Below are 26,260 nucleotides of genomic sequence, written 5' to 3'. Positions count from 1 at the left end.
TTTCCTTATCCATTACTCAATTGAGGGGCATCTAGGTTGTTTCCAGGTTCTGTCTGTTATGAATAATGCTGCTATGAACATTGTTGAGCGTTTCTAAGAAAATTGGGAATAATCTACTTAAAGACCCAGCACTCATTGGCATTTACCAAACAAGACTCAATCATTTTTTTTGAGGAAGAAAAATTTAAAATACAATTATATTTTCAAATAACCCATTTGTAGGGATTTGTGTGTTTATGTATTGAAATTTTACAGGAACCGGATTTAAATTATTCTTTGATTCTCCATGAGCTCAATTTGTTCAGTACCTAATTGTACTCTTGAAGTCCAAAGCTTTGAAACACAAGCATAGTCACTGAAAGTACAAATAACTTAGGCAACAACCTCCTTTCGCAAATGACAGGGAATGATTCCATGCAGGTCCAGGCAAGCCTGTCATTATACAGCTTTCTCCAGTGGCCTCCAGCATAGAGAGCCATGGAAAGCTGGTGAGGTTTTCTAACAAGAAAGGCTGAGTAAACTTTCCTATGTTGTATGCTGCATCTGAAGACTGGTGCTTCAAGCTCCTGGGCACTTTAGCATGTACCACTGCTCTGGAAACTCAAGATGGACTGGATTAGCCTGAGCTCCTAGGAGTAGATTGGGGAATGCCTAATCTACTGGACTCTTTCCTTAACTCCTCCCTCATTAATGTTTTTAAAGTCTAATGAAAAGATATTTAAACAACATTTTTTTCCTTTAGAATTAAAAGATCATTGGGAGAAAAGATTTATATAGCTACAGAAAACTCATTTTAAAGTGCAGGCAGGAGACATGTTCTTCTAGGAAAAATCAGATACACAAAAGAGTAAACTTGAAATAATCTTAAACCTCAGCTTGAGTGCTGTCAATCTGAACTCAGATTCTTATGCTTGTTCAGCAGGCACTTTATCCCCAGAGCTGGTGCCTCCACCATCACTTTTCCCTATGAAGAGCACTTCTGCTTCATCAACCACAGCTTCAGCTAACTGAATTCAGTCTGGTTTGTTTGTGTACGTAATTGATAAGTACTTGAGCAAGTACTCATAACTGTGAAAGGTCTTTCAGAGATTTGAGTTTGGGATTGGGTATAAAAATGTAATGACAGAAAAATTCCTATGAGCAGTAACGTGCATGCTATTCATTTTTTTTAACTCTGCTTTGTTTTATGTTTTGCTAGAGTTCTTTTATTTTCTTCTAATTTTATTCTCAAATTGCAATGATCCTGTCTTTTTTTTTTTTTTTTTGCAAGCTAGCCTATGTTGTTTTGGGAACACATAGGTCCACATAAAACCTGACAACAGTTTTGCCTGTCTCAGCAGTCAGCAAGGAGTCACTGGTGTGTGGGGTGGTGGTGGTCAGCTTTGGTGTTTATGGATTGCCAAAGCTCTGGTCTGCAGGTGTAAATGGGGCTTCACATTGCATTGCTACACTTGGGGTATCTCCTTAACCTTTGACACCAGGCTCAGTTTAGTCCTCTTTCGAATGAGTGGGAACTAGTGGTCAGTTTGTGATAGGCATCTACTTGGAGTTTCCTGAAAATTCTGGCTCCCTTTCCAATTCTTGAGCGAGCGTCTCTTTCCCAGACTCCTACAGTAGCCTCAGCTACTCAGCACCTGAGTAGCTGGTTTTTCATATTTGCTGTCCTTCCCCCATTTCTTAATTTTTTTAATTCTCTAGGTCTTTGAACATTTTCCCCAGTCTCTCCAATTTCTTGAATCCAGAATGACATTCTACTTCATCTTTTCCCATCTCTATGGTGGATCAAACTCACTAAATGTTTTCCTTTGGGGATTTTCAGTTTTTTTTTTTTTAACATTTATTTTTAGCCTACTGTAGTGCTGTTAAATCCAGACTTCCTCCCAGTTAATCCTGAGTTTCTGTGGATTATCTCATCATCATATCCAAACATACTTTCCAAATATACAGTCTTCCTCTTGGCATGGGTCAATCCCCCTGATCTTTTATGAGCCGCACTGAGATCTTTGAAGTAGAAAGAAGTCCCTCTCCCCACTGCTTGCAGCTGGCAGATGCACAGCTGCCTGGGGCTGATGGGGGGATGGGCAGGCATCATTGCCAAATAACTGTGGCATGGTAAACAATGCAGAGTACCTTGCCAAAGCCTTTGCTCTTTGTTCTTTGGCTCTGAAGGCAATGAGGTAAGCTATTACAAAAAGCTTCATTTGTGAAAAGTTAGCATCACACCAATTAAGTGCAGAATCATCTTTGTTAGAGTATCCAACACAGTTTTATAAGGAAATCATTGTCATTCTGTACTGACTGTAGATATCCTGTTGGCTGGGAGAATTTATTTGCTCCGACTTTCCAAAATTAATGCAGATAAATCTAAATGGAATGCAGCCACCACTGTGGGTCCTGCCAGAAGTACTCAGAACTTACAGCCATTTCCAAGCAATGTGGACTGCATAGATGATAGACCATATGGAAGGGAGATATCATATCTGGAGTCAAATGTCTGAAATTACCTCTGTGTAGAGTATTGAGTTAGTTTCAATTGAGCCATTTAACCAAGTGGAAGCAGCAACATAAAAGCCCCAAAGAAGCCAGGGAGCTCTCATTAGGAACCTCTGTGTAGATGGCTAATTCATGAGCTTGCCCAGTGAGCAGTCAGTATGGGGATCAGCAGAGTGTGATCAGAAGCGGTTTGCCGTGATTTTGCACCTGATTAGCATAAATTTACTGCTTAATGGAACCCAATGTTTTCTGGAAACAATATTTGCATAAAATATGACTGACACTACACATTTATGTGAACATGAAGAAAGCAGCACAACCTGTGCTCTCTGTCCCTAAACTAGTATCCATGAATTGATCACTAAAGAGTACTGTGGCCAGGCCAGCCTTTGGTTAATATAGGAAAGAATATGTTCCAAGTTGCCCAAAGTTTACTATTGAAATATTAGGCGCTTCTGCTGGAAGGCTGTTCTAGCTAGCTCGGTTTGTCTTTTAGGTAGCAAAGCTGTTTGACCATTTCAAAGGACAGAGTTGACATTTCAGGGATCTTAAAGTACAGGTTACTTTCTGCCTGTTGTTAGTGAGGACTTACTTGTTATGAATCACTTCAACTGTGGGAGGATTTTGTGTGAGACTTGCTTTCATTGTAAGATAATAGTTTTCACTAAATAGTTAACTTCTGAACTAGCTTTCAGCAGTCATAAAGACACAGGATGGGGTGTTGTCATTTTTATTGTGAATGCTCAGTTCATATGGTTTAATATGTCTTGCAAATATTTTTATGTGGAAAAATTTAAATCTTTAATACTTACATCTTTAAATTTAGTGTCTGGATGCTTGATGTGGTAGATAGCAAATGGCTGTGACACTGGGGAGATGGAAGCCTCAAGACCTAGGTGTTCAAGGCCTGCAAGGGCTACAGGAGACCTTGTCTCAAAACCAAAACACAAATACCACAACAAGAAAGCAGAACTGTAATTGTGGTTATTTGAATGAGATGTGCCCACAGTCTCGGCACTGGAATAAATGGCCCCCAGTTGTTGGTGCTCTTTCAGCTGTTTTAGGAGGTGTGACCTTGCTGAGGGAGGCACATCACTGCTGCTGGGTTTAGAGCTTACAAAGCCCCCTGCTGCTCCCACTTTGCTGGGTTTCATGCTTGCAATTTGAGGTGTGAGTTCTCAGGTCATGTCCCAGGCCCCAGCCCCCAGACCCATCTTCCAGCTCCCAGCTGCCATTTTATCATCTATTAAGACAGAATGTTTTACTTAAGCTATTGCTTATGTAACTAACTAGATTTTTTTCTTTGAATGTCATTTCTACATAGTTTTTCTTTTCCTTTTCTTTTTTGAAATAGCTATGTAATATGCTGAAGAACACTTGCTCGTTCTATTTATCTCATAACTATTGATTTACTGAATTTATGAAATCTAATAAGTTTCCAGTTAACGGTTATAGTTTTTTTTTTTTCCCCCGGGAAGAATACAATATAACTCGTTTCCAATTTTGAAAAACTTCAGGATCTGCTTTAAATTTTATGTAGTTAGGGGAAACTCCTGGAAATATTCTAAATATTGGTGGAGACTGTGGACACTAATGGGAGTTACTAATAGAGTTTACTAAATGGGAGAATGTTATCCATTTTAGATACTTTTGCTTTTCTGAAAAGCCTTTCTACCTTAGCTAACTCCTCCCCTCGGGGCTCAGGGAACTCTGCCAGAGAGGAGGCAGAAAGATTCTAAGAGCCAGTGGGGATGGAAAGCGTCAAGGAAACGAGGCTGACTACACATAATATGATTGATACACAGGTGAACCCGCAGAGTCTGTGGCAGCATGAACAAGTCTAAGTTAGGTGGGGTTCCAGTGATGAGAGGGGAAATAGACACAAGCTCCTGTCCGTAACCCAGAAACCTTCTCCAATTACTAACTCCTCACAAATGCACAAATTAATTCTCTCCAAATTAATCACTCACTGGGTGTACAAACCACACTTGAAAGCAGACCCCATGCCCAGCAGTATGTAGCCAACACAAAAGGAACTCAATGGCATTTTTGGAAGGTTGGTTTTTTTTTGTTGTTGTTTTTTGTTTCTTCACAGTGGTTTGTCTGGGCTTTTTCACCCCCTGACAGATCTTTTCCTCATATATTATACTTTCTGATTTTCTTTTGTTAGTTTTCTCTGTGTGTGAATATGTGTGTTTGTGTTTTTCACCCCCTGACAGAACTTTTCCTCATATATTATACTTTCTGATTTTCTTTTATTAGTTTTCTCTGTGTGTGAATATGTATGTCTGTGTTTTTACTGTTTCTTGTGTTTTTCCTTTGTCCCCACCCATTTATTTTGTCCTATGTCAAGTTGTTTTGCTTTCTTCATTTTTTTCAGATGCCTGTCTGTATTCTAATGAGAGAGAGAGAGAAAGATGGGGTATGGATTTGTATGGCAGGGGATTTGGGGAGGACTAAAGAGAAATTGGGAGAGGGGAAACCATAACCAATACATTATATGAAAAAATCTATTTTCAATAAAAGAAATCTGAAACCAGGAGTAGGATTTACTTTCATCAAAATGATTATTAGCAGCTGGTGATATAATCAAATACTTAGTATGTTTGCTGTCGCAATTTATATAATATTTTACATGAAAACATTCATAATTAAAAGCTCTGTTTTCCAAGGAGATAATTCAGAATGCAAACCCAAGGGATCAGAACATGTAGCTGACCCGTCTGTCCTGTGGAGGTTGTGCTGCTGTGAGTTCTAAAATGGGAGCTGCCTGTTCATTTGTTTTGTTTCGAAATCATATTCCAAATCTAAAAACCAAACTGAAAAAAAAATTGAGACTGAATTTTTCTTATCTTTCATTTATTTGTTGCCTTGGGCTTAGACATGGATATTTAGTTTGGAAATTTTACTGTTTCACAAAAGGACTTGCTAATGTTTTTCTTTCACATAACTTACTTCTTCTCATACTGGTTTCAGGAAATTATCTGTGGCCAGCTCACTCGTTTGCTATTTTTGTTAGCATATGACTCATGTCCTTTTGTCTTCCTTCCTTCATTTGGTCTTAAATCATCTTAAAGGGAACCATGAAGGGATGGAATCTATATAGCAATGACAACAAACAAACTGTATAAACTTTGATATGTTTCTTGTGGTTACTATGACCAAAAGCAACTTGGGGGAGGAAAGGGTTTATTTCTTGGTTCCATATAACAGTTCATCAACAAAAGCAGTGATGCAGGAACTCATGCAGGGCAGGAACCTGGAGGAGACATGAGCTGATGCAGAGGCCATGGAGAGGTGCTGCTTACAGCGTGCTCCACTTGCTTCGTCAGTCTGTTTTCTTATAGAACCCAGGACCACCAGTCCAGAGTGGCACCACCTACAGAGGGCTGGGCCCTCCCACATAAATCACCAATTGAGAAAATGCCTTATAAATGCCTTATCTATAGTTGGATCTTATGGAGGCATTTTCTCAATTTAGGTTCCCTCCTTTCAGATAACTCAAGCATGTGTCAAGTTGACATAAAACTCGCCAGCATGCCATTGAGAGGATCATCTAACCAGTACTTTGCTATTAAATGACTTTAGGATCATTAAGGTATTTTGTGAGTTATCAGGGACTTAGAGAGGTTGAGGTTACTTATACCACCTTGCTAAGGGAAACACACAGCAACCACACCTACTTTGTCCCCAGCTTAGCATTTGCATCCTTTGGTTTACATTGTCTACAAAGTGTAACTGAGGTAAAGCAAGTGAATATATTTTCAAGGTCTGTTTACTAGAGAGTGTCTATTCAGACATGGCTTTAGGGAGAACAAAATAACTGTCTTTTCAGTAGGTGTTTATACTATTTATATTTAGATTAGATAACTACAAGAAATTTCATAATGGCAAATAGCATTGAATATGGTGGCTCTGGGTGACAAAACAGAAGATTGTGAACAATGAGTTAAAGTTGGGGAAACAATCACACTGTGAGGAAAAGAAATTCCACAGTTACCTTTTTATGAAAACACTACATTAAACATTATAATTTTAAAATGGTAGCCTCAGGGTGCTGGCCATCCAATGGAATAAGGAAATATTCAAAAGTAGTTTGAATCTCCTCTGTTACTAATTTATGGGTGGGACAAATTTATTTCATTCAACTTGAGGTTTGTTTGCTGATAAAATAGAAGTAATACCTAACTCACAGCCTAGTTCTAGCTGTTTATAAATCTCTCAGCATATATATATATATATATATATATATATATATATTTCTGTGTGTGTATGTGTATATATAGAGGTACATGTGTACAGGGGTGTGTGTGTGTGTGTTCTTTAGTGTTTCGTTCCTTAGAAGACTCTGAGAATTAGCATGAACATCTGGGGCCTTCTCTGGGACCCTGGCTTCTTGGGTCCTGCTGTCGGAGGCACATGGTGGGAAGCTTTTGCCTGCTGGCAGTGCACGAACAGTATGGCCTGCGTGAGATGTGAAGCACTTACTTTTTGTTGTTGAATGACTTTCTTTGTTTTTGTTTGTTCTTTAATAATACTTGTATGATTTGGCATCAGAAGCTGTCACTTCTTTGTGCTGTTTGAAGGTTGAAATAAACATTATTGTGCCAAAAAAAAAAAAAAAGCTTTATGGGACACTGTCCACAAAACACCTGGGGAAGTTACCCAGGAGGAAGTTCACTTATTTATGGACTGCCTTTATTCACATTTCCATAGGCATTTCAGAATTCACTTATCAGCCACAAGATTGGTTCGTGTCTCGACATCTGTAGCTTCAGCACACAATGATGGGAAAATAAAGGTTAGTTTGAACACATCTAAAAAAAAATGAGGTGCCTTTACCTCATCTTCCTTTAGATTATGAATTGGAATCTACAGTTTAATATGACCTCCACTCAGGGATATTTCTCTTATAAGAAGTATGGCCCAGTCTAGCATACTGGGTCACACAGGATTTTGTGAAAGTCATTTGTTCCTTTTAAATTAAATGTTTAGCCCATGTCATTGCCTCCCTTGACATGTATGCTTTGAAAAGAACACACTCACATAGATGATTGCATAGCAACCTGCTTTGCCTCCAATTTCTCAAAACTTGCATCACAGTATATGGACTCCAAAGGTACAAGCCAGTCATGGTTTTATTGGCATTTTATCTTAAAATACTTAGAGAATACCTATTATAACACACTGAAAATAATTATAACAATCATCACAACTGTAATGTCAAAATGTGTGGTTTTATCTCTAGGACTGTTTCCAAACAGAATGTGTGTTGGGCTTGTTTCCTGCTTTTCATACTTGCTTACTTCATGAAACATGTTAAAATTGAGTTTTTAACAAGATGTTAGCCAGTAGAGAGGCACATTTTGGTTCAAGGGGTGGAGTTTTCATTGGGAATGGAAGTGACCAAATAAAAGAGCAGGCAGAGAGATGGGCAGGTCCCTTTGGACCAAGAACAAGTGGCAGATTTGGTGGTTGGTGGCTTGGTTGAGATTCCCATTTGTTTTGTGATATTTGTGCACAAGTTTTGCTTACTAGTAAATGGTAAAGTAATCCTTTGACCCTCCTTTATCATCTGGTGGTTAACCGGGGCCTTGCTGGAATAGGTGAGAGCTCATCTAGCTGACATGGCTGCTCTGCAGTCAGGTGAAAGCTGCTGCCTTCCCATGAGAGCTCATCTAGCTGACTTGGCTGCTCTGCAGTCAGGTGAAGGCTGCTGCCTTCCCAGATTGGTTCTGGTTAGCTCTGAGTAGATTATGAAGTCTACTTTCTAACTAAACAAACAACTATTAGATTTAGATATTTTACACTGGTAAAGATTCTTATATATTGATACAAATTTAAGCTTATTTTTGTTATACTATACATACATTTCTACTTCTCTAAGATATTTTTGTATATTGGTACATATTTAAGGATATTTTTGTCATATTTAAGGATATATGTCAACATGTATCTCTATTTCTGTTTAAAATATTTTTGGATATTGATATAAATTTAAGGATTTTTGGTATACTCTCTCTATATATGTTTCTACTTCTCTTTAAAATATTTTTGTATATCATTACAAATTGGAGGCTACTGTCCTTATACTGTACATCTGTTTCTATTTTTGTTTAAGGTATTATCTATATAGCTCATACCTACACAGCTTGTTTATTTTTGAAATGTGAATTTTTAGTCCTTAAAAGCCAGGTGAAGAGAGGTAGGAGGGAACATAAGAGCAAGGGAGGTCAAGATCATAATGGAGAAATCTACAGAGACAGCTGATCCAAGTTCATGGAAACTCATGAACTCTAGACCTACAACTATGAAGACTCCAAGGGACTGAAGCAGGCCTTCCATATGTGGGAGCTAGCTGTGAAGCTTGGACTAGCAGAGAGGCCCCTGGCAGTAGGATCACAATACAAACCAGGTATAAGAGTTATTTTGTTGGAGCCCATGCCTTAGGGTAAGATGCCATGCTCAGTCTTAATGCACGGGAGAGGGATCTGGCCCTTCCCCAACCTATTGTGCCAGACTATGTTGACTCCATATAGGAGCCCTTACTGGTGAGATGGAGTGGGCCAGGGATGGGCTAAGGGGGAGGGGAGGGGGCTGGGGAGAAGGTGAGGGGGTGGGAGGAGGGGTAGGAGGGAGAAATGTGGTTGGAATGTAAAATGAATTAAAAAATTTAAAAAATGGAAAAGAAAAAACTCTGTAGGATAATAAAATAAATACAGCTTAGTAGTTACCCATAATTATCAAATTACGGTCATGTTTTCTAAGTATACAGAGATGTTTCAAATAGATAGGTAATCTTCAAACACTTAAAAAATATAGCATTTTAAATGTTTTAATACCTAATACTTTTCTTAATATAAGAATCATATGCTCCTGGTGGCACCCATCTCCTTCTAAAGAGGATGAGGGGCACCAAAGATACTCTATAGGGAATTTGCTTTCTTTGTGGCACAATTCAAACTTTAGGGCAAGAAACTGCCCTTGCCTTGACTGCTGACAGTATGCTGTCCAAACTGGACAAGCCAGACACAAAGGAAAGCGACTGCCAAACTTTGCCAAAACATGATAGGATAGTCCTTCAAAATTTCCTGTTTCTGAAAAAGGTCTGTCAGATATTCTAAGACTGTAGGCCAAGGCTGGATGCCCCAATTTTGTAGAGGAAACTTGGGTGTTCAGGTAGGCAGTTTTATCTGTCATTTCTCACTTTTTTTTTGGAAATCACTTGCTTGCACTTCCTACTTTTACTCAGGCAATATTTTTTTCCTTCTCAGGTCTTTGATGGGGTTGAAGACTAGACAGTTACAGTGACAGTTCTTCTGAATGTTGCAAAAGACATATTAGGCACAAAACTTGGAACTCTTCAGGAAAGGACAGCTATTGGAGTAATGGTTATAAATTTGCCAATTACTGTGGACTGGACATTTAGAATGTATTTCGTACATAATAATTGTTCTTGTATGTAGTTTCATTATTGTTAAGATTATTACTTTTTCTTTCTATCTAAACAATACTTGATAATAATTCTTATTATATATTGTTTTATTATGTTAGGGTTAGAACCTTCCCTTCTTAAGTAGACAAAAAGGGGGGAAATGTTATGGAATTTCTCTCAGCAGTCCACTAACAAGTAGAGAGGAGCATTTTTGGTCTAAGGGACAGAGTTTTCATTGGGAATGGATGTGACCAAATGAAAAGGCAGAGCAGAGAGATGCACAGGCCCTTTTGGATTGGGAATGAGTGGCAGATTCAGCAGCTGGTGGCTTAGTTGAGATTCCCATTTGTCTTGTGGTATTTGTGCATGGATTTTGCTTACTAATAAATGGTAAAAAAAAGTAATCCTTTGACCCTCCTTTATTGTACTAAGACACAAAACCTTTCCTAACACTGACTCCCAGTACAGAATTTCCAAGTTTGGCTCCAGAATTCTGGCTCTCCACCTGTTGGAAGATACACTGAGGCAGTGGATAGAGCAGACGAGTAGATCACTGATAGAAGAGACTTTTGGAGAAAGTCATGCCATGAGCTACACACCTGGGGAGAGTGGGCACTTATACTTCCTGACCAATTCTGACTGTGAGAAGGCTTCTGTGGCACATGGGAAGCTTCATTGACTTCTTATGATCTATACACAGAAGGCAGAAAATGCTAGCTGGTGTATGGGTGATGGAGCCAATAAGAGGCAATGTCAGGAATTTTCTGTACTTTTATAATTCAGTTTTCCATGGGAAGAGATGTGTCTGCATTTGTTATAGATCCAGTATTGTGCTGAAAAGTGAATTCTGAAACAGACACACATGCACACACACAGAGTGAAGAGGAAGGAGGGGACATGAGGGCAGAGGTGGGGAGAGGTGGGAAGGAGAGAAGCAATTTTCTCACCCTTGCCTTGTGCCATTTGATTTCTGTGGTATAAACATGTCTGTTATGACCCATGGAGTCTTCCAACTTGACATCATTGAGCCTATTGTGCTTAAAACAGGAGAGGACAAAGGAGGATCAAGAGAGAGTCAGGGAAATGGAGGGAAGATCAGAAGTATAAAACAGTTGATCTCAGCTTTGGAAAAATGGAGAATTTATAAAACTATTTGCAACAGAATTATTTCCTCTCAGAATAAAAAAAAATACCCTGCAGGTTGAATAGGTAGTCAAGACATTTTGCAGCCCCTAGTGGAATGTTGAAAATCTGCTTTACAAACCCATTCAAGGCAGAGGGTGTGAAGCCTTATAGTAACTGTGCCCAAAGCAGAAGCCAAACCAGCAGATTTTGAGATGCACACTGAAGCTGTAGACAAAGAGAAATTTAATGTTCAATCCAGTTTGAAATTTTCTGATAGTGCAGCCTCCCAGGCCTCTTCTTACCTACAGGGGATTATGGGCAGGCCCAACCTTCTACAGGTTTTGTGCAAGTAACCATGGGAGCAGTGAGCACATGGATACCAGGCCACCTGCTGCTTAGAAGACTGCACACTCCCCTCCCCATTCTCCACCTCTTTGCAATCTTTCTATTCCTCTTTTGTGCTGTTCCCTGAACCTTGGAGGAAGTGATGGAAGTCACATTTAGAGTTGAGCACTCCACAGTCATTCATTCTCAGCACTCTGAACTTGGAGTCTCTGCATTAATTATTGTCCTCTACAAGGAGAAGCTTCTCTGGACAAGCTCGGGGGTGGTGGGGTGGGGGTGGCTTAACTATTAATTGATGATTATAAATATAAATATTTTAGGAGACAGTTTTACAACATGTCCATTAAGCCACACAACAGTAGTAGGTTATGTGCTAGAGGTTGTGACTTCCTCAGCCATGACTTTAGACACCACTGACAGTGTTGGGCATGGGTTCCTTCCATGGAATAGACCTCAATTCCTATAAAAGAGTCACTGGTGATGCTTTGACATCCATATCCCTGCTTCATCTTGCCTGGAAGGTCAATATTGTAGCATAGAACATCTACTGCAGGACAAGACTGCTGATGACCTTTCTCCCCCAGTGCCCTGTGTAGTGCCTGCTGGCATTGGGAAAGCAAGCCAACAGGGAGGAAACTTGTAGTCAAAATTCCGATTATTGGAGTGGAAATGCTAATGACTAAGTTGATGTATTTGTCTTATTTGTCTTTTTTTTTTTTTTTTGGTTTTTTCGAGACAGGGTTTCTTCTCTGTTTAGCTTTGGAGCCTATGCTGGCACTTGCTCTGTGGACCAGGCTGGCCTTGAACTCACAGAGATCCACCTGCCTCTGCCTCCCTAGTGCTGGGATTAAAGGCATGCGCCACCAATGCCTGGCTAAGGATATATTTGTCTTAAAGTGGCCACATGACTGTTTATTTTCAAAGAGAGACCCTGAATGTTTTCATCTGATCCTACAGGAAATCCTTCCTACAGAATGTAGTTTAAGAGACAATTTTGGAATAGACATGTTACTTTTCATTTAGGGCCATGAAATGTGTTGGTTCAGAACAAAAGTCACACTCATATAACTATGCATTCATATATGTATGGCAAGACTTCACTGATAGGTCAAACTTCGCTCCGCACTGGGTATGTACTTGGACATAGTCTTTATAAGGTAGATATAGCATTAATGTACATGTTTTTATGCATATGTTTTATGTGTATATATATTTCCATTGTGTGTCCTGTGTGAGCATGTGTATGGATGCTAGGGGATGATGTTGGATAGTTTCCTGAGTTGTTCCTCACCTCATTTTTATTTGTGACAGAGGCTCTCATGAACATAGAATTCACTGATTAGCTAGGCTCTCACTGATTGGCTGCTGTCTTCATGTCCCCTGTCTGAAATTATAGATGTCTACTCACATCCAATATTTTATGTGTGTGCTGGGGATTGAACTGAGGTTCCCTGCTTTACTGAGACTGCTATATCCCTAGCCCAGACTTGCATATGTTTTGTAGTAAGTCTGGACATGTAATAAATCTTCTCCTTGTGGCATCTTGATTTGTCATAAGCATATGATATGCACGTACATACATGTCTCTTGAGTTTTCTGGCAACTTTACAAATGATTTACTCCCCCAAACTAAAGACCATTTCTTCTACTTTGTAAAGTTCTCTTCTCAACTAAAACCTCTGAAATCTCATTCCCTAGTAGAGAGTATATTTAACTAATGCTTGTTAAAAGAATGGAAGTAAACTTTGTTTTCAGTGGGTGTTGGTTGTTAAGTCAGGAATAAAAAAATGCACATAAAAGGGAAGGAAAAGAATATGCATGTCTCTATTTAAGCTTGGCTAAACATGCCTCTTTTCTGGAGAATATTACAGGTAGAAAATAATATGAAACCTCCTTATTATGTTGTTTTCTTGAAAATGGCCATGTTTTCAAAGAATATAGCCACTGAATTTATTTTAAAAATTAATGTATTTTAGGCTTGTGAATATGGGCCCAGTGGCAGAGTACTTGTTTGTCATGCACAAACCCCAGGTTCAAACCACAACACTACAAAGAATGAGTGCATTTAGAAGCCAGTGTGATAGCTCTGTGGTAAAGACACTATCTGCATACCATTAATCTGACTTTTATCTTGGAACCTATGTAAATGAAAGATAGGACAAACTCAGTAAAATTTCCTCTTTCTCATGTGCCCACGGCACATGCATACACACCCACATCATACACAATCAGTGAAATAAAATAAAAAATATTTAAATTGGTATATTTCATGTATATACATGACAATATTTCAGTTGTTGGTTTCCAAATGAACACAGAAGTTTCAAGTCATTCATCACGGAAGGAAAAATGAGTGGCAAAAGTCATTTTTATAAAAATGTTATACACTGGACATATTTAACAATATTTGATTTTTAGAGACTGAATATTGCTATGCTTTAGTTTTCAATTAGATTGTTTTTATCATGCTATAAAACTCTAGGAAGAGGTTGGTAGGATTTCATTAGTATGATAGATGAACTTACAACCACACTGCTACCACAATGTCTCTGCACAGTGTTCCATCTGTGGTAGATGCTCAAAGACACAGAGTAATGTTTTTATGTCCAGTAATAGGACATTAGGAATAAAGTAAGTTATGTTTATGTAACAGCTGATATCAGAATCCTCCTTAAAAATGATGTTACTTTAAGAGGTCTCTGGGTAAAAGGTTAGATGCCCAACTTTGATATTGGCTGGTTACCAGGGTTGGGAAAAAAGGCAGACAATAACCATCTTTAACAGAGAATGGGAAAATACATTTATTCTTCTGAGAGTGGGAGGAGAGATGGTAGAATAGATAGAATGGGTTGTAGCAGAAAAAACCAACATGAGGAGAGCATTGGATTACACTAGTGAAGGGCCAGGGCAGTCCCTTGTGCCAATATAACTGAAGGCATTTTTTAAGCTGACTGACACATGTTATTTATTTCAATTGATATTGCAGCTGGAACATTAGAAAAAACCCAAAAGTCAAAATGTTAACATTTCCCCCCCATTCTGGAAACCTTTGATGCAAAATATATTCCTTTGACTTCTGATTATATTAGTTTGTTTTATAGAAAACAAAGCAGAAATTTCAAGTTTAGAATGGCATACAGGGAGAGCAAGAATGGCAGCAGAGTGCTAAGTGACCCAGGATCCAAGGAGCCTTTCACTCTCCTCAACCAGAATTTAGGAACTGAGGAGAAGATGGTGAAGATTTTATAGTTAAAACGTCTGTAGACTTGTTAGAAGGAAATTGTTAGGTCAAGTTGATGAACTACTAAATGATTGTCTCCTCAGTTGTAGTAATGTCTATTGCCTCCATTTATTTTTAGCTGTTTTTTAACAGCTAAAACAATTCTCTTTCTTTTTTCTCTTTCTTTCTTTTTCAAACAGGATACCTAACAAGTTTTTGGCAAATACCACACATTTCTCACAGCAGTCCCTTCTGAAGTATCCCTTAGGACGTAGGGAGCAGTATTCCTGGGGAAGGGTAGCCTGGCAGAGCATCTGACTTCCCTCACCAGCAAGTAATGACAACAAATAATTGCGATCAGCTGCTCTGTCAGCCAGTGTGGCAACATCTGCATGCCCACTGCTCAACATTAGTGTCACCAGACACGGAAATCAGGAATCAATGAGCCGGAAAAACCCTGTCTTAATGCTCATTTCCGTCTTACTTATTCTACTTCATGAAAGTAAACCACTCACTATGAAGGAAAAGGACACAAGATTTCTTTTTCCCATCTCCCTTGTAGGTGATTGGGCCTTAAAGCTGGGGCCTGCTATGTGAGGGCCATGCTCTACTACTGAGTGACTCACCCATTGGACAAGATGGCTATTTTTTTTCAACTTTTTTTTTTTTAATTTGAATTAGTAACAGGATTGTTTTAAATGACAATCCCAGTTCCCTTCTCCCACCAGTCCTCCCCTACCGACATCATCCCAGCTAAAACCCTATCTATCACATATCCTTTCTGCTCCCCCTGGATGGTGAGGCCTTCCATAGGGTGTCATCAAAGTCTGCCATATCCTTGGGATAGGGCCTAGGCCCACCCCCGTGTGTCTTGGCTCAGGGAGTATTCTTCTATATGAAATGGGCTCCCAAAGTCCACACCTATGCTAGGGATAAGTACTGAACTTCTACAGGAGGTCCCGTAGATTTCCGAGGTTTCCTCACAGAAACCCATGTTCTTGGGGTCTGGATCAGTCCCATGCTGGTACTCCAGCTATCAGTCTGGGGAGCAAGAGTTCCCCGATGTTCAGATCAGCTGTTTCTGTGGGTTTCACCAGCCTGGTCTGGACCTCTGTGTTCTTCACTTGTCCTTCTCTGCATCTGGATTCCAGTTCAGTTTGGTGATTAGTTATGGGTGTCTGCTTCTACATCCACCAGCTGCTGGATGAAGGCTATAGGATGGCATATAAGTTAGTCATCAATCTCATTATCAGGGGAAGGCATTAAAAGCCAGAAACTGGAAGCAGTCTAGATGTCCCTCAACTGAAGAATGGATAGAGAAAATCTGGTACATTTACACAATGGAGTACTACTCATCGGGAAAAAAATGGAATCTTGAAATTTGCAGGAAAATAGATGGAACTAGAAGAAACTATTCTGAGCAATGTAACCCAATCGCAAAAAGACAAACATGGTATGTACTCACTCATTTGTGGATTTTAGACATAGACTAAATGATTACCAGCCTACAAAATGGTTATTTTTTAATGTGCTTTGTGTTTAAGGATTACAAGCACATTCTTCTGATTAAGACTGCTCTTCTGTCTTACGTCATCACTCTTTCTGTGTGGCAGACACAGCATTTCTACTTTCTTTACCTTGAGATTGTCAGTCATCCTGTGCAATTGTGAAGAAACAGATTAATTACAAACCATGGTGCTGCTAATAGGTGTTAAGGGATTATGCTTATGGAAGAATAGCAAATTGAATATTTATAAAAGGAAAACTTAGCCTATAAAATTAGAATGATAATGTTTGTTCCACATTGTAGAAAATAAGTTACAACATGAAAGAGAAATAGGACAGCAAGTTACATGGTGAGTGGGATGGGGTTACACATAAGCTATTTTCATTTGTTTTTCAGGAAATCAGATTTGAACAAGGAAGCTACATTGTCCAATAGATTTTGAGTAGGTAAGAATTTAATCAGTTCATTTATTCTGTGCTCTGGTTGTTTTCCAAATTAAATCAAAATTAACAGGTTCCTTTTGAATGGCAGTTAAATTTTAATTCTAAACTTCTTGGTTGTAGAGTGATGCATTTTTATTAGTTAAATTTGTCTTTGGATGTGTATACAATACACCCTAACTACTTTCACCCACTCACCATCTTATATATCCTTCACATCCCTGCATAATCTTTACCCTATACATCCCTTTCCTATGCTTGGCCCAGACATTTTAAAATAAAAAATTCAGGCATTTCCTTATATTCTTTTAAAAGTACTTGGGATGGGGAGTGAAAATGATTAAAATATGTTGCATTAAAAACTTATTTTTCAGTAATTAATATAAGTGAAATTAAAAGTAATATAAGTGAAATGAAAAGTAACAAAAACATAAAAATTGATTGACATTAGACTATTCCAACAAGATCCAGCAGAGTATAATCATCTCCTAAGAAGATTTAAAAATAATTGGGGGGTCACATAAAATTGAAAGTTTTCTGTGACCTACCTATTGGTTCCTCCCTTATCCCTAAGCCCTGGCAATTTACCTTTTATTGTCTTCATGGTTTAGCCTTTTCCAGAATGCCACAAAGTAGAATCACAGTGTGTACTCTTCATACAGTCTAAATGGCTTCCTTCACTTAATGATATGCATTGGAAGTCATCTCATAGTTTGATAGCTTGGTTTTCAATTCTTCTTTATGTGCTTCAGTTTACTTATTCATTCCCCAGTGAAAGATATTTCATTTACTTTCATAGTTGTAAAATTATGAAAAACTCTTTTTGTAAGTGCCATAGTGCATTTCAGTTGTTAACTACTTTGGACACATACCGAAGACTGTCACTGCTGGATTGGGCAGCAAGAATTGCTTAGGTTCCTAAGAAGTCAAGAATTTCTCTTCCAAAGTATTTATATCATTTCCCATTCCCATTGCAATGGATGAAAGCTCCAGTCAGTCTATATTCTCACTGTTCAACTCATCAGATAGACATGGGGCAGAATGTCATTGATTTAATTTGCTTCTCCTGCTGATGCATGATGTGGGCAACTTTATTTTTATTTGGCTGTTTATATTTTCTAATGAGATAATTGTTACAGTACTTGACCCATATTTTAATGTTTGTTTGTATTCTCATGAAGGTTTAAGCATCGCTACAGTTGGGGTCTTGAATGGCTTGGTGCCTGCTCTACAATGTATTGTAAGTTGGTAAAACTGTTTAAGAAGTGGAAGGAAGGGAGGAAGGAAGGTTGCTGGGGCTTAAATTGTTACTGGGATCCTGGCTCCTTTGTGTTTCTCCTTGCTTCCTGGATGCCATGAGGTGAGAAGCCTTTCTCCTCTGCACACATTCCAGCATGACATGCCTGCCTTCCCATAGGCTAAGTGCAATGGAGCCAGTTACACTGCTTTGTCATAGGCTAAGTGCAATGGAGCTAATCTACTAAGTGCTGAAGCCTTAAAACTGTGAGCCATAATATTTTTTTTCTTTCACATAATACTTCAGATAATAATTGCAGCAATGGAAAGCTGGCACAAGCTCATCACATGTATTTTAGATGCCAGTCCTTTATCAGAAAGGAATTTTGCAAATTATTTTTGACAGTCTGTATCTTATCCTTTCATTTTCTTAAGGCTACCCTGGGAGAACAGAAAAAATTAATTTTAGAGAACTCAAGCTTATCCAATCTGCCTTCTATAGATGGCGACTTTGGTTTTGTATCCTTTGACCTCCACATCCAAGACTGTTTCCATGCTGTCTTGTAGGGCGTTTTGATTTTCATTTTACATTTGGGTTTATATCTATTTTAGGTAATATTTCAAAGGGTATAAAGCCCAACTCTAGATTCACTGTTCACACTGGGTGTGCAGTAATTTAACACTAGTTTTTGTTCATTTTAAATACTTCTATTAATTGATACTTTTACATAATGTATTTTGATCAATGCTAAGTTTAAAGGGCATCATTACTGATGCTTTGCCAAAGATTGGGTGGCTTGTGCTTTTGTAGCTACTCTTGGGCATGCCACTGAGTTTCATTGACTTATGACAAGAAGTTGTAAAGTCAGGTAGGCTCTGATCTCTCACTGTGTTCTCTCTTGATGTCATTTTGGCTGTCCTGAGTCCTTTGCTATTTTATATAAAGATTGAAATTAGCCTGTTGTCATCCATAAAGTAACTTTATATACTTTTTGGTTGCATTGAATCTATAGGTCAGGTTGGACAGAATTGACAGCTTGACAACGATGAGTCTTCCTATCAACTGGTATATAATTTTTCTTTTTATTTGGTTCCTCTTTAAACTTTTATAAGAGTTTGATTGCTTGCCTCATATAGTGCTTTCACATATTTTGCTGGTTATCTTGGAGTATTTGAATTTTGGTGCAAATGTGAATATTATTGTGCTTTTTAAAATTTTGAAATGTGTAAGGGTGCCTTGCTGGCATATATGTTGTTCACCATGTATGTGCAGTACCTATAAGGCCTGAAGAGGACATTAGACCCCCTGGGACTGGGGTTAGGCTGTTGTGAGCCACAGAATGCATGGTGGGAATTGAACCTGAGTCCTCTGGAAGAGCAGTCATTGCTCTTCAGCTCCTCTGTGCTTTTAATCCAGGTTTGATTCACTCCTATTGTTATACATGAAAACTGTGAGATTATATATAAAAATCCATATTCTGTAACTCTTCTATGAACATTTTTTACTTCCAGAAGGGATCTTGTTTGTCCTTCGGGTTTTCTGCATAGACAATCATGTCACCTAAAATCAAAACAGTTTTATTTCTTCCTTTCCTGCATATATAAGTTTTCTTTTCTTCTCTTATTTCATTAGTTGGCATTTATAAAAACAGCATTCCTAGAAGATAAACAAACAAACAAATCAAAACAGATGAGCGAAGACATGTTTGCTTCATTGCTGATGTGATGGGGAACATCCAGCTCCTTAACAGTAAATATATTACTTGTAAGGTTTATATGTGTATTATTTCCACTAAAGAAAGAGTCACTTGTAGTTAGAGTTTTAAGGACCCACGGTGAGCTATTGGGGGTTTCCAAAGGCCTTTTTTATGTTGATAAGTTACTTTTTTTTAAAAAAAGAACTCTGCAACATTGACAAGATAGAGCTTATCTTTTAGTTATAAAAAAATCTAACAAACATAAAAGGATAGAAGTCAGGTAATCATAAGAATTAGGAAAATGGCCAAAATATAACTGAAATATCTGCAAGCACTAAGAAATTTAATTAAGAAATTAAAAAGCAATGAAAAATTAGTAATAGAACTAGCAAACATCTGGAGTGAGATAACATCTAAGACTTAGTGTATTACAGTCCATCGGTGCTGCTAAGACTCTGACATTTTAAAAAACTGAATTATTTCTTTAGCTAAAATATTTTCAATTTATCCTTTTTCTTCCCTCCAATGCTCCCTTGCATGCCCCCTCTCACTCCCTCTGAAATGGATGACCTCTTTTTCTTTGATGACTATTGTTATATACATACACATACATAAGTGCATAAATGTGTAAATACAGCCTGTTGTATCTGTTTAGTATTGATTGTATTTATATGACTTCAGTGCTGACCATTTGCTAATGGATAACCAATTAGATGGCTCATTCCTAGGAGAGACTATATCTCCCTCTCTCAGAAGGTTTTAGTTGCCTGTAGCTCTTTGGCTAAGGGGTGGGTCCCTGTAAGAGTTCCCTCTTCCACATTAACAAATCTTTTGGTATTGTTATTGTTCAGGTCTTATTTAGGCATCCATATTGTTGAAGCATCATATGCATTGCTTGATCATTTCTTGGAGATACAATATCACAACAGACTTCCCGGTACCCTGGCTCTTGTAGTCTTTCTACCTCATCTTCCAAGATATTCCCTGAACTATCAGTGCACCAACTGTGTTGTAGATGTGTCTGAGGCTGGATGCCTCACAATCAGCTTCTCTCTGTATTTTGATCTTTTGTGGTTTTCTGTTATGGTGTCTATCTAATTCAAAGAGAAATTTCTTTGATGAGGGTTGAGAGCTATCCTTACCTGTGGTTGACATGTTTTACAAAGCAATCAGGAATTATACTAGTCTATTAAAGTGGTGGTAGTAGATTCTTCCACAAGATCCGTGACTAAATTAGCCCTGGGCTGTTGGCTAGAATTCTAGTATTAAGCTTAGTTTGTCTTCTATTGAGCTAGTATGAATTCTAATCAGATACCTGTCAGTTACTGCCTAGAAATCAATGGTACTACTGCACCTTTAGGCATCTCTTTCTAGGCTGGCCATTGCTGTAAATCATAGGTCTCCCAGCTGGTGATGACTGTTGTTTGCTTCCCTTCCAGGGCAGCTGCAGAGCACCTTCTGTTACTCTAAAGCTAGTCTCCAGGGAGGAGGGTTTCAGGTGAGATCCAGTTGGAATCTTTAGAGTCCTGTATTCTAAGAGGTCTTGAGCAGTAGGACTTACATTCAACCTTAGGAGGCATCCAAGGGCAACAGCAATACTGTGTATTGTCTCGTGAGACTTTTGCACTTCCCTGACCAGAAACTTGAAAGGAAGTTTCTCAAACCTCTATTGGCTTCCCTCCACATCCTTAGTTAAAGTCACCTTTCCATTTCCCATATCCCCTTCATATCACCTGTATTCTGTTGTTCCCCTCAGAAATGTAAAACTCTCACCATAATAGATTGAAAGAAACTAATTATTAAGCCTCAAATAAATGAAAGCAGGAAAATAAAGAGCATAGCAGTTTGAAATGTATGAGGTAAAAGCATATTGTTTGAATAGATAATAAAATTAATCTCTGGGGAAATTGATAGAGGAAACAAAAGAAAACAAATATATTAATATCTGAAATACAAAAGAGGTGTCCTGATAGGTGTTGCAGATTTCAGATTTTAAAAAAGATGAAGGGAAGTCAACATTCCCCATGCCATCAACCAGAGACTAACAAGGGAAAGAAACTGGAGGCCACTAGTCTTTATAAACAGAGACACAAGCACTTTTTCCAGGGACTCTAGCACTGTGTTGGTAGGATAACACATCATGCTAAGACAGATTTACTTCAGAGATGCAAGATTTTCACATCTGAAAACTCTATAGATAAAATTCCCAGAATAAATAATTCAAGAAAGCAAAAACCTTAACTCATCTCCTTAGAGGTAAAAAAGTTTGATAAAATTTCATATTTGTTTGTCATCAAACCCCCGACCCCCTCAGTTAACCAGAGAAGGCTCTTGCCCTATATGGTACAGGCGTCTGTAGAAAACCTGTGTACAGCCTCATTTCCAAATGTCAATGCTCAGCTTCTTCCTCATATGAGAACAGGAGCAGGGCTCCAAAACTCACAGACCTTTTGCAAGGAGGTGAAACAAGATGCATTAAAAGTATAAGGATTTTATTTGGATGACTGACTGCATAGAAAACACTAATGATATGTGTAAAACTACTATGGGAGCTATTGTGTTCACCTGTCTGTTCTGAAGCAGAGCCAGCTTACATCAAATGAGCTCCACCGGAGAGAGGGCAGAATGCAGGGCATCTGGAAGAGCCTTCTCCAGACTCTTGTGCTTCTGCAGTTATGCCCGATTATCTGTTCGTGACTGTGTTGCATTCCCTATGCATGCCAGAAGAGAACAAATTTTTATATGTACATAAAAAAACGCCATATGGCTTTGCTTTCCAATCATAAGATGTGCAGTTTAATGAGCTGATTAAAGAAAAAAATTTGCATCTTGATAGACGGGGCATTATAGGGTTAGGGGGAAACCTGTTGCCAGGGAAACTCCCAGGAATTCACAAGGTTGACCACAGCTAAGACTCCTAGCAATAGTGGACAGGGTGCCTGAACTGGCCTTCTCCTGTAATCAGATTGGTGACTGCCCTAGTTGACATCAGAGAACCTTCATCCAGTACCTGATGGAAGCAGATGCAGAGAACCACAGCCAAGTAGCAGGCTGAGCTCCAGGAGTCTAGCTGAAGAGGGGCAGGAGGGATTATATGAGCAAGGGGCATCAAGATCATGGTGGGGAAACGTACAGAGACAAGCTGGCCTGAGCTTGTGGGAGCTCATGGACTCTAGACTCACAGCTAGGGAGCCTGTATGGGACTGACCTAGACCCTATGCATGTGGGTGACAGTTGTATGGCTTGGTCTGTTTGTGGGACCCCTAGCAGTGGGACCAGGCCTGTAGCTAGCACATGAGCTGGCTTTTGGAACATATTCCCTATGGTGGAATGCCTTGCTCAGCCTTGATGCAGAGGGGAGGAACTTGGTCCTGCCTCAACTTGATATGCCATGCTGTTGGTTCCCATGGGAGGCCTTACCTTAACTGAATGGAGATCGATAAGGAGGGAATTGGGGGGTAGGAGGGAGGTGGGAGAGTGAATAATAGGAGAGGAGGGAGGGGAAACTGTGCTTAGGATGAAAAACAAATTTAAAAATCAATAAAACTTTTGCAAGAAAGTGATGAATATATTTGGGTCTTTATTTGAAATGTGTCCATGTAACACTTTTAATTTCAGACTTGTTAATTCATAACGTTGTATATGTTTTTAATTTTTTCCTTTGTCTCATCTTCCAAGTGCTGGAGTTGCAAGTATTCACCACAATATTTATGATTTGAGGGTAAACACTGGGGAACAGTTTTTCTACAGTAGTTAAAATTTCCTTCTGAAGTGAAGTCTTTTATTTGCCTCACTTTGAAACTGTGTATCAAGTACTTTCTGGGTAATATAAGTCAACATATGGATATTATTTTAACTAGCAGCATTTGTACTTAGTATTTCAGCCAATGCACGGGGTCTTGAGTTTGATAATCATATGTACACATTTACAGAATATATCACAGTGTTGTTTTAATCAATACAAAATGTAGTCTTAAAAGCTTGGTTGCCTGGAACAACCTACAGACACAGCTGACTTGACCTGGTGAGAACACACAGACCCCAGTCTTAAAGCTGGGGAACCAGCATTGGGTCCAAAACAAGCCCTCTGAACGTGGGTGCCAGTTAGGAGGCCTGGGCAGTCTATGGGACCTCTAACAGTGGTACCAGAATTTATCCCTAGTGCCCAAATGGACATTAGGAGCCCATTCCCTATGGCGGGATACTATTTCAGCTGAGATACAGGGAGGAAGACCTAGGCCCTCCCCCAAATGATGTGACAGACTTTGATGCTCCTCCATGGAAGGCCTCACTATCCTTGAGGAGTGGTTGGGTTGTGTTGGGGGGGTTGGTGGGAGAGTGAATGGGGGATTGATATGTAAAATAAGAATGTTTCTGAAAAAAAAGCTTCATTGCATGGTCACTTGTTTGCTTCCATCATTATCCAAATACAAGATTTTAACACTAAACATCTGTGTGTATTCCTCCCATCCATTTCTGACAGAAGTTACTGTGCATTTGTAGTTGATGTCTGCTGGCCTGAGTCCTGCTCTCCCAGTATCTTTATATTGTAAAACTGCCATAATGCCGTAGGGCATGTGTTCCTCGGGATTTTCATGGCTGAAGAGCCAACACTGAGAGTTCATGGTTAAAAATAGAAAGGAATGAGATAACTGTTTCTAAATCAATCAGTAATCCAGCAAAAAGTAGGCAAGTTGATTCCTTGCTGTTTACTGGCAAGTGTTGTTGTATCCGTGTGTCCATGACAATATGACTCAGGCATAAAGGCAGAGAATTGAGAGCCTGGTAGCAGTTTATAAATATTTGAAGGGTCTAAATGTCATTAAGAAGCAGGATTGATGTGCATCATCAGGGAAAAATAGATGGAAATTGAGGCAGAACCACAATTTTAAGGCAGACAGCAAAGCAGCGCGGGTGGGAAGAGGAAAAATTACGTTGTGAATAATCATGTTTCTTTTGATTTGAAGTTCATTGTGTAGGAGAATATGGTGGAGTCTTTGTGTGCGTGATGTCTAAGCTTGCTCTTTAAATTTTAAAGAGCGTTGGCCCATTTAGAGGTGCAGCAGCTAAGAGAGGCAGACACGTGAGCCTCTCAAATCTCAGCCATTGCACATTAACTGGGCATCTGACCATGAAACCACCCCACGCAAACCGAATGGCTTTGTGGAGGTAAAGCTGGTGCTGTTGTCAGTGAGCGCCTGGATTGCTTCACAGCGGGCAGCTGTTCCGTGCCTGGTGACTACTCAGCTCCATTTTCTTATTAGCAACACAAATGGTGTTTCTCTTTCCTCATGATGGATATACCTCCTTGCAAGTGATCAAAGTCTCATTTCTTCACTTTTTCAGTTTGTAGTATGATTGTAGTGTCTGGCTAGTCATTGTTCTCCCTGGTTATCACATGATCTTAAAAGAAGTGGATTATTACTCATTACTGTGATATGCCTACTGCTAGTAACTGCAGCAGCCATTGTTGGCTGTATCCTCCGTAAGAATCTAACCTGCACAGTTAGGAAGTCAATTTAGCTTCAAAATAGCTTGTCTGGATTCTGTAACTACATTTACAGTTATTTATTTTTCCAATAAATTAAAGAAAACAGTAATTTGGTGATTCCATAAGAAGCAAAGCTTCTCCAGGTTGCCTATACAGATACTTTCAGCATTATCTTCTACAACATTTTTGAAGAAATCCTTTGGTCTTTACTATGTTTAAAAGATCACTAAATGGTCATTTTGTTAGTACCAGAGTTATTACAAGTAGTGGTGAGATGGTTCAGTATGTAATGATGCTTGCTACCAAGACAGACAACTTGAGTTTTATCACCAGATACCACATAGTAGGAGAGAACTAACTAGCACAAATCTCCCTCTGACCTTTCCTCAAGAGTTCTGGCATATACACCCCCCACACACATCCCCAAACACACAAATTATCGAGAAGGAGACATTGTTACATTTTGGACATAGCTACAAGCCATCTGAAGTTTGAAAGACAATATTGTCTTTAAAATGTATACATAGATTGAAGTCTCTTATCCTTTATAAAAGTCAGTTCAAAATAGGCTAAGGACTGAAATGAAAGTACTGAAATCTTCATCAACTAGATTAAAACATAGGTGTTACGGTTCAAGATCTAGGCATAGTCAATGGCTTTCAGAAAGGACTCCAGAACTCAACAAATAATTTTGAGAATTGACAAATGGGACATCCAAGGAAATAACCTGCAGAATCAGTATTGTCAACCTACAGAAACGCAGAAAAATCCTTGTCAACTCTATATCCAACAGGAGATTAGTGTCTAGAACCTATCAAAAACTCAAAAAATGAATCACTACAGTGACAAATGATCCAATCAATAAAAGGGCTACTTAAATGAATAGTCAGGTCTTCAAGGAAGAAATATGAGTTGCCAATTAACATTTTAGAAATTGATCAACATCCTTAACCATCAGGAACATGAAAATTGAAACTACAGTGCGATTCTACCTCATTGATGAGAATAACCAGCAAAAAGTCAAATGACAAAAACACTGGCTAAGATTTAGAGAAAGAGGAACCCTTGGACACTGATGTTGCAAATGTAAACTTGTTCAGCCACTATGGCAACCAGTGCAGAGATTGCTCAACATTCTAAGAAGGGGCTGGGATATAGTCCAGTTGGTAAAAGGATTGCCAACATGCATAAAGCCCACAAAGGAGATTTGAAATAATCTTTTAAAAAATCTGTTTTTAAATTTCATTTTTTGTAGACTTGCTCTGTGCTTA

The 26,260-nt window shown here is 38.9% G+C and overlaps 2 long non-coding RNA genes across 2 annotated transcripts; both read left to right on the top strand.

The window, feature by feature from the left end:
- The first annotated feature begins 4,497 nt into the window (after window positions 1-4,497).
- Window positions 4,498-8,902, top strand: LOC118238811. Its single transcript, XR_004770007.1, has 3 exons — window positions 4,498-4,549; window positions 7,210-7,294; window positions 8,675-8,902. It is a non-coding gene; the product is annotated as an uncharacterized LOC118238811 (long non-coding RNA).
- Window positions 8,903-16,519: 7,617 nt separating this feature from the next.
- On the top strand, window positions 16,520-20,666 carry LOC118239030. The gene is made up of 4 exons (XR_004770388.1): window positions 16,520-16,571; window positions 17,747-17,805; window positions 18,815-18,867; window positions 19,435-20,666. It is a non-coding gene; the product is annotated as an uncharacterized LOC118239030 (long non-coding RNA).
- Window positions 20,667-26,260: the final 5,594 nt, after the last annotated feature.

This window comes from Cricetulus griseus, chromosome 5 (genome assembly GCF_003668045.3).
Source record: "Cricetulus griseus strain 17A/GY chromosome 5, alternate assembly CriGri-PICRH-1.0, whole genome shotgun sequence".
In the NCBI taxonomy this organism is placed as follows: Eukaryota; Metazoa; Chordata; class Mammalia; order Rodentia; family Cricetidae; genus Cricetulus; species Cricetulus griseus.
This window is presented reverse-complemented; position numbering and strand designations above follow the sequence as displayed.